The 17,098-nt window shown below is 44.2% G+C and overlaps 1 long non-coding RNA gene across 1 annotated transcript; it reads right to left on the reverse strand.

Annotated features, from left to right (window-relative positions):
- Positions 1-8,027: 8,027 nt before the first annotated feature.
- On the reverse strand, positions 8,028-16,734 carry LOC117054704. The gene is made up of 3 exons (XR_004427539.1): positions 16,559-16,734; positions 11,567-11,637; positions 8,028-8,160 (listed from the first exon to the last, which is right to left on the reverse strand). It is a non-coding gene; the product is annotated as an uncharacterized LOC117054704 (long non-coding RNA).
- Between the last annotated feature and the right edge of the window lie 364 nt (positions 16,735-17,098).

Here is a 17,098-nt window from a genome sequence, read left to right on the forward strand (position 1 = left end):
TAATAATAATAATTTATTATTTATACCCCGCCCATCTGGCCGGGTCTCCCCAGCCACTCTGGGCGGCCTCCAACAAATATCAAAATACAATACAGAGTCACAAATTAAAAACTTCCCTAAACAGGGCTGCCTTTAGGTGTTTTCTGAATGTCAGGTAGTTGTTTATTCCCTTGACTTCTGACGGGAGGGCGTTCCACAGGGCGGGCGCCACTACCGAGAAGGCCCTCTGCCTGGTTCCCTGTAGTTTTGCTTCTCGCAGTGAGGGAACCGCCAGAAGGCCCTCGGCGCTGGATCTCAGTGTCCGGGCTGAATGATGGGGGTGGAGACGCTCCTTCAGGTATACAGGACCGAGGCCGTTTAGGGCTTTAAAGGTCAACACCAACACTTTGAATTGTGCTTGGAAACGTACTGGGAGCCAATGCAGATCTCTCAGGACCGGTGTTATGTGGTCCCGGCGGCCACTCCCAGTTACCAGTCTAGCTGCCGCATTCTGGATTAATTGCAGTTTCCGGGTCACCTTCAAAGGTAGCCCCACGTAGAGCGCATTGCAGTAGTCCAAGCGGGAGATAACCAGAGCATGCACCACTCTGACAAGACAGTCTGCGGGCAGGTAGGGTCTCAGCCTGCGTACCAGATGGAGCTGGTAGACAGCCGCCCTGGACACAGAATTAACCTGCGCTTCCATGGACAGCTGTGAGTCCAAAATGACTCCCAGGCTGCGCACCTGGTCCTTCAGGGGCACAGTTACCCCATTCAGGACCAGGGAGTCCCCCACACCCGCCCGCCTCCTGTCCCCCAAAAACAGTACTTCTGTCTTGTCAGGATTCAACCTCAATCTGTTAGCCGCCATCCATCCTCCAACAGCCTCCAACATGCTCTCATGGGTGATAATTTCAAGTTGCCAGGTTTGACACATCAAGTTGCCACGTTTGACACAACAGCGTTTCATGCCACTGTGATGCCCGCGGCAGCAGCACACGGTACAGAATCAAAATCGCACAGCTGAAAGGGTCATCTATCCCAAACCAGACTTCAGAGTAGACGTATTTAAGACTGTACCTATTTAAGGCAATTCTAGACACGGATCTAAGCGGTTTCCTACTTGCTCCGCACCTTTCCTGGGGAAAACCCGCTATGTAGTGCTAAATTGGAGCAGATGTCAATCTGGAGAAAATCTGAATTTCTATTTGCTCCAATTAAGCACTAAAGAGCGGTTTTCGGGGGCGGGCGGACCGTGGGAAGAGAGGAAGTGTGAGTGAGCCCTATGCAGAATATGCATTGAGCATCCATGTGGTAAAGACATCCCTGGGGGTGGGAGGGATGTATTTACCACATGGATGCTCAACACCCGTGGCATACCATCCAACTTTTTGGCAACACCCCTGGCATACCATCCAACTTTTTCAGACCCAATACTGGGATGCACTCCCTGGTGAGTCTCATGACCAGTGCCTCACTCTCCTCCAAATAAAGCACTTTTTCGGGGCGAGAGTGCAGCACCAAAAATGACCACTGCAATCTCACAACCCCCAGGATGTCCTGTTTTTTTTCTGGGGCACTTGGCAGGTATGCCTTGGTGTGAACGCAATCAGAAATGAATATGGCACTAATGAAGCTACGATGATGCAAAGAGCTGGGAGGAAAGCACTGTGGAATCCACGGATTAAACAACTTCACTGATCTCTAAACTGGTAATGTGAACAGTCCCTCAGAAGCAAAGTCATAAATGCAGACGTTACCCCTGGAGGAGTGGATGTGACACATACTTCTTCTGGCTACTCAGTACTTTTTCAAAGCTGTGTCCCTTGACCTGGAAATCCTACTGCTAAAACTCAGACTGGATGTCATTGCTTGGCGGCATTCTTTTTTCCTTCCTCCTTTGCTGCGTTTGTATGTTTGTCTTGAGACAGCAGGTGGCTGCAGACGAATTTACGGTACAGAATTGGGTATTCTGCATCAAGCTTCTTAAATCTTTTTCAAGAACCATGAACCACAACAGAAATAATTTACAGTCAAACTCTGGAAACAGATAAATCAGTGACTGAACTTGCACCTCTCAATTGCCTTCACATTTAAACGTCACGTGACATTTATTTATTTATTTTATTTTATTTCATAAAATTTATACACCACTTGATTGAAAAAAGCCCAACAACCTCAAAGCAGTTTACAAAAAGATAAATCAATAATACTGAGAAAAATTCACAGCTCTACTTTAAAAGATTAAAATTTAACTCTACTTTCTAAGCATCTGGCTTGTCTAAACAAAAATGTATTAGTAGACACCAAATATATTACAGTGAAGGTGTCTGTGCAACTTTTGATGAATGCTGTATGGAAAAGCACATGAATCTGACCTTCAAGAGTTTGTAAGTAAACTCTGTCTACAGTATGGGAAGCGGAAATTTTGGAACTCTCAAGGGTATATTTTAAATGTCTCACAGCCTATGTTTCCATGTTTACTTTGTTGCATATTATGTTATTTTGAATCTCTGCTTCTGTTCTCTCACCTTTTCTCACCAAAGCATACTTGCCCCCCCCCCCCCGGCAAAACCTGGATCTTGGCATCTAGGGAATTCTCCTTTATACCAATATTTTCCCCCTGCCACCAACACTTTCTGCATTCCCTTGTTTATGAGTTATTTCATGTTCACATTTAATCAGCTACAATGGTTCAAAGAGAAGAGAGTGAGAAGAGGAAGAAAACAAACTTTTACTTCCTCCCTCATAGGACTCCAACAGTTATTTTACTATGGTCTGAGTCAGCCTTTTAGCAAATACAGCTCCATGGACCCCTTTCATACATTAGCTAATGCTGGGCTTGCTAGTTATGTTTTGGCTACAAAATCTTCCACATTAACATGGGCCTGAAACACAAACAAGCTCCAGATTCTCTGCACTTCTTTGTATTATTGGGATCTGTGGCTGATACTCAACTATTTGAAAAGGAAAGTGAGTGGAAATGTCTTTGCACATCAACTGGCTACCACAGAAAGCTGGAACTAATGTGAAAATATCTGTTTTAATTGGTCTGTTCTAGTCCATTCAACAACGGACGACAACAAATACAAAAGAGAAAGAGAAAATCTCAGCCTTAAAGAAGAAGCCGTCAGAGGAAGGGCTAACTACAGCTATACTACAGCACGCAGCAGCCCAGAAGCAAAAAGCTGAAGAGGAAAGGAAAAAACGACTCATCTTCCATTGTTGAATGGACTAGAACAGACAAATTAGTTCCAGCTTTCTGAGGGCTAACAAAGATGGACAATATATTTCAAAATCCTTACTTATTAGAAACTCATGTCAATTAGGAACTTGCCTATTTTTCATGTAGAGTGAAAATGTAGGAGTGATTTCTTAACAGAATCTTATGAGATTTTCCTCAACAAACCACTTAACAATGCTTTGAACCCTCCGCATCAAATGGCAATATAGTAAGCTTGCAACCTATGCGCATTTAACCTGTGCATATTCAGCTTTATGTATGTGGCAAATATTTTTTGAAGAAAATTAAAGGGCAGCTAATGAGAGAGGAGATAGCTCTCACCAACGATATCATTGCATTTGAAAAGAAAATTGAGCTCTGGTCGTTAGAAGGGGAGGGGGAAGGAGGTGAGATAATTTTGCTAATTGGTGTTTGCCAATTGTACAATTTTGTGTCAGAAATGATGAAACCATCCACCCTCTTTTTTTCATCTCTTGCTCTGCTGGTAGGGTTTTGTTTTCCTTTGCTGGTAAACAGGAACTCTGGGCGATGGAAGAGCAAAAAAAGGAGGCGAGATAATTTTGCTAATTGGTGTTTGCCACTTGTACAACTTTGTGCTACGGCTTTCTTTTCCTTTGCTGGTAAGCAGGACCTGTTACTTTTAAAATATTCAGTAGGTGGTTGTATTCTGTCATTTTATCCAGGAGAAAATATCATTTTCCCCTTGAGAGAAAAACGTGTCCTTCATAGGGTTTTGTACAGGGCCACATCCTCCTACCCTCATTCTTCCCTTAACCTTGTGTTGTAGCCCAACTGCTGCTGCTGCTTTGCAGATTTGAGTGAGAAGGGATTAGAAGCTATAGGCAGGTAAATGAAACTTATTTTTCACACTATATGGGGCTTCCCCTTAGCTGGCAGGAAAATAGTTGGGTTTTTTGTGTGTGTGTGTGGAATTGTGATGTTGATTTGAGAACTGGCAACTAAAAGGATTAAATGCCTCCTCCCACCCAGAGTTCTCCCTTGCAAATTGTGCCTGCTTGACCCACATTTCCATAGGATAATCAATGACTAGGCTAGTGGTTTTCAACCCATGTGCCGTGGCACCCTGGGGGGCCTTGAATGATGATCAGGAGTGCCACAGGGAACACTGGCCTCTGTCCCTCCTGCGTCTCTGCCCCCCAAAGGCTTGCACAGCTGTTTGTCGCAGCAGCCAAGGCTACAATGAGCTCCGCAGGCATATGGTGCCTCTGGGGCTGGCCAGGGGATGCTGGTTGCCAGGAGTTGAGGTGGCCTTGGTGTAAGCAAGGAAGCAAGCCAAAGGCGTGAATGAGTCAATGCCAGGTACATCATTGCAGCCCTGTTTAAATCGAGGACAACAACAGTGAAGTAGGTTACAGAACTGCCTCTTACATGGCAAGGCTTTATACAGACTGGTTAAGTAAATTCTACAGTAAGCCCGCAACTTACTCAGGAGTTATGTTTTGGGGATTGCATCTAAAGCCAAAATTAGATATACCGTAGTCAGAACACTTTGAGTTTAGTGACAGATAATCTAATCAGCCAGTCACATGTCGCTGGGGAAACAAACAACCTCCCTCTGCATCACATGGTGGCCTGGGCAAGGGGGCGGGTCCGAAAGGGAGCCAGGGACTCTTATCTCTCTCCCGATCTCTTGCTGATCATCTGCTGAGCGTGGTCCTTTCAACACCCCCTTTTCTCTTTGTAAAAAAAAAAAAAGCACGATCTGCTTTTGGCGTCTGGGCAATTCGGCTCCAGGGACCACCATTCGCTCCATAAGACGCACAGATATTCCCCCCTTACTTTTTAGGAGGAAAAAAGTGCGTCTTAGGGAGCAAAAAATATGGTATATAAAAGATCAAATGAACATTACCTAGAATGTCAATTTACATCAATTCATACTGTGTATAAAACATACATCCTTAATTACATAATAAAGTCTTAAAAAACAATAATAAGAATAGTAATACAATTAAAAACATTCAGGAAATTTATATGCTTTTTCATATCTTCTAAGAAAACTGTGCAGCCATCCAACTATCGTCCTTGTTGCCAGCTTGGGACATCCCTATGAAGATAAAGAGGGGTAAACATTCTGGGATGAATTACATTAAAACAAACAAATGGCTTTTGTTTCCTTACCTGTGCAGAATATGCAGAAGTGGCCCTGAAACTTCTGGTCCAATCTCTTTTCTTCGTTCTGCCCAAACATTTGTAGGCTTCAACAGCCTACATGGGTCTCAAGTTACATTCATTTCAACCTGTTGACAGTGAAAAGGCAACTGCAAACAGTAGCAATTGTGTAGAAGCCAAAATGCAAGCCATCCGTTGATGTTCTTTTACCTGGGACTCACTTTTGTGATTAAAACAAATATTTTATGTGAGTTCTAACAGAAATGGAACTGAAGAAGAACCAGCATTTTCAAGGGGGAAACTCCAAAGTTTTCAGTTAAAAATAAAAAATTCTAAGGGGAGAATCCTCCCTGAGTCAGATCAGGGCCATGAAGTTAAACAATGTCTTAGAGTTGTCCACAAATGCCTCCTGATTATACTACCAAAAACGATCCATTCATTCCTTTTTCAGCAATGCAAACTACAGGTATGAAGGGTTTAATATGGGTTAGGATCCTTGCTGAAGAGGAGTGTTTAGGTCCCCAGTACCTGGTACCTGGACCTTAACACTGTCAGGCTCCAAATGTTGAAGACATCCAAAAACGTAGGCATCCTCAGTGGGATTTTTGACTTTGATCAGCATGCTTCCAAAACTACTTTTGAAAATCTACTCAGTTTCAAACATACTTTTCCAGGCAGGATGGGCAAGCATGGTTGGTACTAGTCACATAGTTGTCTGGATCTTACTGTCTTTATGATTGTTGGATAATAATTTTGATAATTGTTAATGGTTTATTAATTATGCTTTTATTTAAGATATGATCGGCTAATGAGAGAAGAGATGGCTCTCACAAATGAAATAATGGAATTAGAGAGAAAAATTGAGCTCTGGGAAGATCAAACAAAGGTGAGATAATTTTGCTAATTGGTGTTTTCCACTTTAACAACTTTGTGTCAAAAACGATGAGACCGTCCACCCTCTTTTCTTCATCTCTCTCTCTGCTGCTATGGCTTTCTTTTCCTTTGCTGGTAAGCAGGACCTGTTACTTTTAAAATATTCTGTAGGTGGTGGTATTCTGTCATTTTACCCAGGAGAAAACATTATTGTGCCCTTGAGAGAAAAACGTGTCCTTCATAGGATTTTGTACAGGGCCACATCCTCCTACCCTGCAAACCTTATTGTTCAATGCCTCGGCTTTGTACTGTCAGAGGACATAACTTTGCAGCCTTAGACACACACTTAGTTGTTTCTCTAAACACCAGCTGTATCGGTATTGACCTGGAGTTTATTCCTTGTTGAGATGTTTAGCCACAGATGGGAATCGTTCTCTGCTTCCTTACACCCTTCATACCTGTAGTTTGCATTGCTGAAAAAGGAATGAATGGATCATTTTTGGTAGTATAATCAGGAGGCATTGGTAGTCTGATCTGGTGTAGATAGTGGACAACTTTAAGACTTTGCTTACCTTGATGGCCCTGATTTGACTCCGGGAAGATTCTCCCCAGGATTTTTTTATCTTTAACTGAAAACCTTGGGGTTTGCCCCTTGAAAATGCTGGTAACTCGAGACCCATGTAGGCTGTTGAAGCCTACAAACGTTTGGGCAAAACGAACAAAAGAGATTGGACCAGAAGGTTCAGGGCCACTGCTGCATATTCCGCACAAGGAAACAAAAGCTATGTGTTTGTATTAATGTAATTCATCCCAGAATGTTTACCCCTCTTTATCTTTATAGGGCTGTCCCAAGCTGGCGACCAGGATTATAGTTGGGTGGCTGCACAGATTTAATAGAAGATATGGGAATCTTTCCAGATCAAACCTGGCACTGCTCCTGGGTTAGAGGAGAACCTATACCGTAGAGGCCAGAAGGGTGCATGAGGCCAGGACGTACTAGGCCGGGTTGTGGCTGAGGGCGCACTTGACTGGGCTGCAGCTGCGGCCATGAGCACACTAGGCAGGGCTGCAGTCATATATCGACAGGCTGAGGCTGCGGGCGCACTTGGCCTGGCTGAGGCCAAGGCTGAGGCAGCGGGCGCACTAGGCCAGGCTGTGGCTGCGGCTGTACTTCGCCGTGCTGAGGCTGAGGCCATGGGTGCGCTTGACTAGGCTGCGGCTGTGGGGGCAGTAGGCGGGGCTGAAGCTGAGGTAGCAGGTTCACTTGGCCGAGATGAGGGTGAGGCAGTGGGTGCACTTGGCCGGGTTGAGGCTGAGGCAGCGGGTGTACTTGGACAGGCTGAGGCTGAGACAGTGGGCGCACTAGGCCAGGCTGAGGCTGTACTTCGCTGGGCTGAGGCAGCGGGTGCACTTGGCCAGGCTGAGGCAGCGGGCGCACTTGGTCAGGCTGAGGCTGAGGCAGCGGATGTACTAGGCTATGCTGAGGCTGTACTTTGCCAGGCTGTGGCTGAGACCATGGGTGCGCTTGGCCAGGCTGCGGCTGTGGGTGTATTAGGCCGGGCTGAGGCTGAGGCAGCGGGCGTACTTGGCTGGATTGAGGCTGAGGCTGAGGCAGCAGGCGCACCTGGCTGGGCTGAGGCTAAAGCTGAGGGAGCAACTTTATCAGAATTTGCTGCTGATGTTCCTTCTGCTTTTTCTTCTCCTTCTCTTTCTTTTCTTTTTGCTTACCAGCATGTTTCATTATATACTCTAGATTTTTCTCCTTTCCAAATTTCAAGTTTTTTCAGTCGTTTTTGACTTTCCTCTTCAGCTTTTTGCTTCTGGGCTGCTGCATGCTGTAGTATAGCTGTAGCGAGCCCTTCCTCTGGCTTCTTCTTCTGGGCTAAGATTTTCTCTGTCTCTCGTAGCTTTTTCATCTTCCATTGTTGAATGGACTAGAACAGACAAATTAAAACAGATTATATTGTCACATTAGTTCCAGCTTTCTGAGGGCTAACAAAGATGAACAATATATTTCAAAATCCTTACTTACAATGGTGCCTCCCAAGACGAAATAAATTCGTTCCGCGAGTGCTGTCGTATAGCGGAAATTTCGTCTTGTGAAGCACAGTCGGAGGAAGCGCGGTTTTACGGGGGGGGGGGGACTGCAAAATGTTATCGTTTTGCGAGTCGCGGCCATAGGGAAATTCGTCTTGCGAGTCACCCTTTCATTAGCGAATGCCTTTCGTCTAGCGAGTTTTTCCTCTAACGAGGCGTTCGTCTTGCGAGGTACCACTGTATTAGAAACTCATCTCAATTAGGAACTTGCCTATTTTTCATATAGTAAAAAAGTAGGAGGGATTTCTTAACAGAATCTTATGAATCTTATGAGATTTTCCTCAACAAACCACTTAACAATGCTTTGAACCCTCTGCATCAAATGGTAATATAGTAAGTTTGCAACTTATGCACATTTAACCTGTGCATATTCAGCTTTATGTATGTGGCAAATATTTTTTGAAGAAAATTAAAGGGGGTGAAAAGGGGGCAGGGTTTCAATAATATGACTTGGCCCATCCCATCTGCCACTGAACTCAATGTGTTCTGACTATATGTAATTTTGGCTTTAGATGCAATCCCCAAAACCTATCTCCTGAGTAAGTTGCGGGCTTACTGTAGTATTTATTTAACCAGTCTGTATAAAGCAGGCATCGACAAACTTTGGCCGTCCAGATGTTTAAAGACTACAATTCCCATCATCCCTGACCACTGGCCCTGTTAGCTAGGGATCACGGGAGTTGTAGGCCAAAACATCTGGAGGGCCGCAGTTTGGGGGTGCCTGGAATAAAGCCTTGCCATATAAGAGGCACTTCTGTAACCCACTTCACTGTTGTTGTCCTCTTGATTAAAACAAGGCTGCAATGATGTAGCTGGCATTGACTCATTCATGCCTTTGGCATTTAACTTAAGGGAAATTACAGGTTCTGCCCCAACTTCTTTAATGCCTAGTCCAGAGTATGCCTCTTTATACATAGGTAAAGGTAAAGGGACCCCTGACCATCAGGTCCAGTTGTATCCGACTCTGGGGTTGCAGTGCTCATCTTGTTCTATAGGTCGAGGGAGCCGGTGTTTGTCCGCAGACAGCTTCCGGGTCATCTGGCCAAAATGACAAAGCTGCTTCTGGCGAACCAGAGCAGCGCACGGAAACGCCATTTACCTTCCCGCTGGAGCGGTCCCCATTTATTAACTTGCACTTTGACGTGCTTTTGAACTGCTAGGTGGGCAGGAGCTGGGACCGAGCAACGGGAGCTCACCCCGCGGCAGGGATTCGAACCGCCGACCTTCTGATCAGCAAGCCCTAGGCTCTGTGGTTTAACCCACAGCGCCACCTGGGTCCCATATCTTTATACATACTTATTAGTAAATTCTCAATTGGTAGCAACAACCAGTGTGTATAATTATACAGGTATGTGAGATCCAACCTGCACCTCCTCTGCAAGTGAGTGAGCAGAAAGTATTGCTTCTAGCTCACTGGTCTTTGATTAGTAGGGCAGGACCCACTACTGGTTTGTAGACTCATCTATGGTGGGTCACAACAGCAGCACTATAGCATACCAACATATGGCAATAATAAATAGCTTGCAAAATGCATGTGTTTGGGTTAAAGGTGGGTTCTAGGTCTGATAATGTTGAAGATTACTGCTCTAACTCATGGCAGAGAGGAACAAAAAACTCATTTTGGTGGTAGTCCTCACGCCTTTTAGGATGCCACTTTGGAGGCCTCCCAGTCTTGGCAGGCAGCTTCTCAGGGGAAGCTTAAGAGTTTTAAGAGTGAGTGGAGCAACTGTTGATTCTAGTAAATCTCCCATGGCACCTAATAGGAAGTATGGTACTTCCAAAAATCAATCTCTGACTTTTGCCTTCTGGGTATCTGGGGGTTTTCCTCTCACAGCTACAATAAACCTACCATTAAAATTATGAACGGGACGTTTCAGAGGGTAAACAGGCAAATTTAACAGGGGATCAAATACTTTCCCCCCTCACTGGAGTCACTGGATTCAGCTTCTGGAGAACTTGAAGCTTGCAGACTATTTTGTGAGATTTTAGTTAGCCTAATAAAGGTATTCCCATATATAGATTTTGGAAATTTTAATGGGCCAACACAGCTACCTTTACCTTTTTTGGTGTTTGTGGGACATAAAATGTAGCAGGAAATTTTCAGTTATTACCAAACTGGGAAAGGAATACAGTCATATTTCGTGTTGCGTTATGTTCATGTTGTGTCTATTCGGCTTGCGAACACAGCAACCCTGGAAGCATACTGTATACTTCTGGTTTTTGCCGTGTGCGCTTGCACAGAAGTACCGCTCTAGTTGAGGCCTTTTGGGGGTGTGAATGGCACCCGGAACTGATCGTGTCCACAACTAGTGGTACCACTGTAAATATATATAATGAAAACAATATTTTACTGGTGCTTTCTGCTTTCCGGTTCTTAGTTATGTTCCAATTCCATCCTGAAGTCACTCTTCTTGTAGAAGAGAAGGTTATTTTTATCCTAAATAAATAGTCTTAAACCACATAGTTTTCAAAAAATATAAAATAATAATTTCCATAAAAACATACCTCACTTAAGGGCAAACTAGGCATGACCAGGAGATCTGTGATCAAGACTGTTCACTTAAAGACGACTATTTCATTAAAATAACCCCCTGAAAAGTAGCATTTTATACACATATCCTGCCCCTTTTTCCTTATTAAAATGCAACTCAAGCCAAATGCCTTGCATCGTAATATAAAGTACCACAAAAGCAATACTCTCCAGTGTAGTCCTCATATGTCTTTAGGAATGCTAATTAAGAATAAATTGGATGTTGATCAAAGCCTTACTACAAATCAAATTTCATAAGGGTCATCTTTGGGTCAAGTCTCTTGTAACATAAAATTCAGCAGTCACATAATAAAAGGGAAATTTTGCTTCTTTTAAACTAATCATAGAGTGGAAATGATATGATTTAAGAACTTTTTCTTATTTGATTGGGCTATAGCTACAATCCTATGCACGTTTACTAGTGTGTTATTCAGTAGCGCTTATTTCTGGGTAAACATGCATAGGATTGGGCTGCACATGTTTGTACTATAAGAATTCTATAGGTGGGATCATCAAAATGATCCAAAAGTCTTCTTTTTAAAGCGGAACAAAGATTATACTTCATTTAAAAGTTATTATAACCATCTGTATTAAACAAGACTATAAATATATATGAGTTCCAGGGCACTATCCTGTTATAATTTCTGACAAAAAACTGTTTCTTTTGTCATTTTAAACTATGTTTCGTACAAAAATAGAAAATATATACTTACTGTTTATTTAGTTTGTCCCCTTCTCTTATGAATTCAGCTTTCTTAAGCTGATCATCTTTTATCTTGCTGTTCTGAAATTTTGTTGAAAAGCAAATGAATTACTGAAAGAACTGTGATTCTACCCAAAACATGAGAAGGGTGCTTAAAAAATAAAACATGAGAAGGGTGCTTAAAAAACAAAAGATGAATGCCTGATTCAGTCATCTTTCACCTTAACCTTAATCACTTTAATTACACCAAAAATGCCAAATATCAAATAAAGGAATTTAAATTTCACATTAAAACATTCTAACACAATCTCTCATCGCAATATGTATCTACCAAGCAAGATTCATTACTTTACTGTGGCATTTGGTGGCAAACTCAGAGCACACCAGAACTTTTACGCACATAGTAGTTCCTGCACACAAGGAGCATCATGCGGGTGGCTGCGGATCCGCCGCCTTCCCAGGGTCCAGATCCCCGCTGCGTCATGGCTGAGCTGGTGCTGAGGGTACCAGTTCCATTGATTTCCGGGAATATTCAGCGCAAAAATCGAGGCCAATGCCGCATAGCGAGCAACAGTGGTGGTTTTCAGACAGGTGTATGAAACCCACACGGTCCCGTGTAACCCTTGATCTTGTGGGAACGTTTATATAATATAGTTGCAGAGTTAAACGTTCCTTATTTAAACCTGCACAACGACAAACGGATTGCTGGCTCGTTTGAGTCCTTCGCCCTTTCTTGATTGTCAATCCCTTTATCCCTCTTAAAATAAAGATAACCATGAATCTGATTAATAACCAAAATAAACTAATTTACTGACAGATTCATTCATGTATATATTTAGGTTACAAAACAAAAGATATAAACTATCTAAACTATATTAGTGAGTCTGTTAATACATCTTTAAGCAGCAGCAGCCTAACTAACAGACCAAAACTAACTGACACAAAGTGGCAGTTGGTCCTCTTAGAATGCTGGACTTGTTTGACATCCCACAGGTCTCCACCTCCTCATTCAGAAGCCCACAGAGGAGAAGCACGGCGTCATGGCTGAGCCGGTCCCGAGGGTACCGGATCCATTAATTTCTGGAAATATTCTCCGGGAAACTCGAGGCCAAAGCCGCAAGGCGAGCAACAGTGGTAGTTTTCAGACAGGTGTATGCAACCCGCAAGGTCCCGTGTAACCCTCGGCCTCCGCCTTTCCTCCCCCGGCTACAAGCAAAACCTCATTCGGAAGCGCACAGAGCAGAAGCATGGTATAGTCTGAGGGTGATGGGGAGAATTTACCTGGTTGCTCCTGGTTACCGCTGCAAGTCCTGCCATTGCTAGGGCAACCATGTTGGAAGCCTATCGATGACGTGAGGCCCGTGACTCGACGACGTCACAATGGGGCGGGGCTAAGAAACGCAAACTCAGAGCACACCAGAACTTTTACGCACATAATAGTTCCTGCGCACAAGGAGCATAAAGCGGGCGGCTGCGGATCCGTCGCCTTCCCGGGGTCCACATCCCCGCAGCGTCATGGCTGAGCCGGTCCCGAGGGTACTGGATCCATTGATTTCCGGAAATATTCTCCGCGAAACTCGAGGCCAAAGCCGCATGGCGAGCAACAGTGGTAGTTTTCAGACAGGTGTATGCAACCCGCAAGGTCCCGTGTAACCCTCGGTCTCTGCCTTTTCTCCCCCGGCTACAAGCAAAACCACATTCAGAACCCACAGAGCAGAAGCACGGCATAGTCTGAGGGTGATGGGGAGAATTTACCTGGTTGCTCCGGGTTACCGCCCTAAGTGCTGCCGTTGCTAGGTCGGCCATGTCGGAAGCCCTCAAACAGGGCGGAGCTTCATTGCTGCCTATGGACGATGTGAGGCCCGTGACTCGACGACGTCACGATGGGGCGGGGCTAAACGACGCTCTTCCCGCATAGAAGAAGATAGAGCGCCCGTTTCTCCCTCCGTGGAAGTTTCCTTTCGTTGCTGCCGCCGTGGTTGCCTCTGCATAAGAATCGTTGGAGAAAACCCCGCATTTCATTTATTCCCTTCTTACGTTTCTGTCCAGCCCTCGCTCCGAAAGAAGCCCAAGGCGGCAAACAGCCAAACAAGGCAATTAAAAAAGCATATTTAACATTAGGCACATCTAAAAATTTTTTTGAAAAATAGTAACCTGCTCTCATGGGCGATAATTTCAAGTTGCCAGGTTTGACACATCTGTATTGGACAACAGCGTTTCATGCCACTGTGATGGCCACAGCAGCAGCACATGGTACAGAATCAAAATCGCACAGCTGAAAGGGTCATCTATCCCAAAGCAGACTTCAGAGTAGACATATTTAGGACTGCACCTATTTAAGGCAATTCTAGACACAGGTCCAAGCGGTTTCCCACATGCTCCGCACCTTTCCTGGGAAAAACCCACTATTTAGTACTAAATTGGAGCAAATGTCAATCTGGAGAATTTATGCACCACTTGATTGTAAAAAAAAACCTCAAAGCAGTTTACAAAAAGATAAATCAATAATACTGAGAAAAATGCACAGCTCTACTTTAAAACACTAAAATTTACCTCTACTTTCTAAGCATCTGGCTTGTCTAAACAAAATGTATTAGTAGACACCAAATATATTACAGTGAAGGTGTCCGTGCAACTTTTTCTGAATGCTGTATGGAAAAGCACATGAATCTGACCTTCGAGAGTTTGTAAGTAAACTCTGTCTACAGTATGGAAAGCGGAAATTTTGGAATTCACAAGGGTATATTTTAAATGTCTCACAGCCTATGTTTCCATGCTTACTTTGTTGCATATTATGTAATTTTGAATTCCTTCTTCTGTTCTCTTAACCTGAAGAGTTATTTCTGGATTAGCAGCACTTAAGTAGGGCATAAAGTAAAAATCTGGTTGGTCATTGTTGCCGTAAGAAAATGAGTTCAAGAGAATAACTGAAGAAAACAACCATTGCTCATATTTAAAAACAACCAAGGAAAGTAGCTAGTGCTCTTTTTACTTGCCGTAACCTTATTGGTGAATAGATTCTAGTAGGTAGTCGTGTTGATCTAACGCAGCCGAAATAAATAAAAAAAGTGTCCAGTAGCACCTTAGAGACCAACTATGTTTGTTCTGGGCATAAGCTTTCATGTGCATACACACTTCTTCAGATATCCGAAGAAGTGTGCATGCAAATGTAAGCTTATACCCAGAACAAACTTAGTTGGTCTCTAAGGTGCTATTGGCAATTCTTTTACTTATTGGTGAAGTAGGAGTAGTTGTAGCTGCCAGGATCTCCTCATGCACCAAGTAGACCACTGGTTCCCAAAGTGGGTGGTACCACCCCTTGAGCAGGGAACGGGAGACTATAAAACTTTTAAAAGCTTTGATGAACTGGATCGAGTTCAAAACAAAATAAAAAATCCTTCCAGTACCACCTTAGAGACCAACTAAGTTTGTTCTTGGTGTCAGCTTTTGTGTGCATGCACACTTCTTCAGATACACTAAAACAGAAGTCACCAGACCCTTACCGGTATATATACTGAGAGAGTGAGGAGGGGTATTACTCAGAAGGGTGGTGAGAATGGGTGATTGGCTGATGGGTGGGGAAAACCTGTTGAGGACTGTTAACGACTGCATTTTTTTTTGTTTATTGTTTTTGTTTTGACTATGGCAGACCAACACGGCTACTTACCTGTAACTGGACCAAGTTCATCAGTTTTGTTCAGTTAAAACTATTTAGCTTAATTCGATTTTGAATAATTGCTACTGTTTTGAATTTTAACGTGTTATTACTTTCCTTACTTTATTACTTTTCCTTAGTAGGTTGTGCAAACCACTATTCTGAATAAAGGTTTTAATAGAGTAGGGGGCACTGGGGAACCAAGTGCATGGAACCAAGAGAGCAGTGGCCCAAAAACGTTTGAACTATTTCCAAAATGGTGATTTCATTCTTAAAGAGAAGTCAGGTTTCAAACCGAATTTGTTTCTTGCTGACCAAATTCAATGTCCTCTTTCTTCCCAAGGGGTTTTATTTCTCCTCCAACTCTTTGAGCTTTTTCATACATCTTAAAGATGTCTTTAACATTCAAATTCTAAACTCTTAGCAGTTTGCACAGCTCCCCAGCAGGGTGAATTTGATTTAAATCAAACTGATTTAAATGATGATATAAATCACTAGTCAGTAAGGATCCAGGTGGATAAGAAGGAGCGCTCAACTTGTATTCCAAAACAAGCTCAACTTGTATTCCAAAACAAGTTGAGCTGCGATAAATCTTCTTAGCTGGCACATCTGGGAACAAGTTTCTCCTTTTCACATTCTTTCTGTACCTCCTTCCTGTTTTTTTTTCATCTTACAAGAAAGCAGAACAGAAACAGACCTCACCATTTCATGTTCACCCAAGGCTTAACCTGATGGTTTTCAGCCACTAGGGTTAAGCACCTGAATTTAGTGGACTTTTAAGAGAAAGGAAACAGCATTTCTCACCTCTTCACCGGTGCTCTACTCTGAAAAGCTAGGGTAGAGTCTGTTTCTATTTTTATGCTGTGAGCCACCCTGAGGTCTTTGGATGAAGGGTGGTAAACAAAATGAATGAATGAATTAATGCATACATTCATTCATTCATACATACATACATACCAATATCTACCATTTACCAATTGGGTTGAAGCTTAACATGAGCAAGAGTACCCAAAGAGCATACACAAAGTTCCCCTCAGTTCTGAGGTATACAACAACCAACATGGATTTTATTTTGGGGGGGGGGGGTCGAGAGTTGTACGGTGGTTGGAAAGCAGAAAATCAGATTTAGAAATTAAACCTTGGGCAAGTGTAGAGGTCCGGGGGCTGCTGCCACCGTTGCGCTCCCTGACACTATGGGAAAAACCTCTGAGGCCTATTCTACCCACCCCGCCCCCCCATGCGAGAATGAACGTGAGGAAGAGACCCAGCCGCCGTAGACAGCAGCCGTAGGCAGGCGCTTGTCCTCCTCCCACCTCGCCGCTGCCGCCGCCACCCCGGGAGGGCTACCTGCTGGTCTCCAGGGACGAATAGCGCTCGGGCAGGATCTGCAGGCAGCGCTGGAAGAACCGCACGTGCCGCTCCTTCAGGAAATCCAGCCGCTCCCCATCCCCGAAGCCCCCGTCCTCCTCCGACGCCGCCATGTTGGCCAACCGCTCCCTAACCCCGCGCGCGCGCAACGTCTGTCACCGGCGGCGGCACGCGGGTCACGTGGTGCGGCCGAGGCGCCGCGCTAATTGGGGGCGGAGGAAGCAGCTCCGGAGGGAGGAGGGAGCAGGGAGGGAGAGCGCGCCCCGTGTGCGGATAAAGGGGCGGGGCCAGCCGGCATCCGCGCCAATCAGAGGCGACCTCAGAAAACTTGCCGTCGTTTAAATAGGAAGCGCGTCGATGGGTTTGGGAGCATGCATTCTACATTTACTACCGGTAGTCTTCCAAAATAATTGCAGTAAAAGCCTTTGAAAAAAAAGAAAATGTTCGTGCTGGAGTGGTAAAAGGAAAAACAATCCTTACCTGAATAGAGCGGCTCCACACAATGCCAACAGCTGTAAT

Source organism: Lacerta agilis, chromosome 11, assembly GCF_009819535.1.
Source record: "Lacerta agilis isolate rLacAgi1 chromosome 11, rLacAgi1.pri, whole genome shotgun sequence".
In the NCBI taxonomy this organism is placed as follows: Eukaryota; Metazoa; Chordata; class Lepidosauria; order Squamata; family Lacertidae; genus Lacerta; species Lacerta agilis.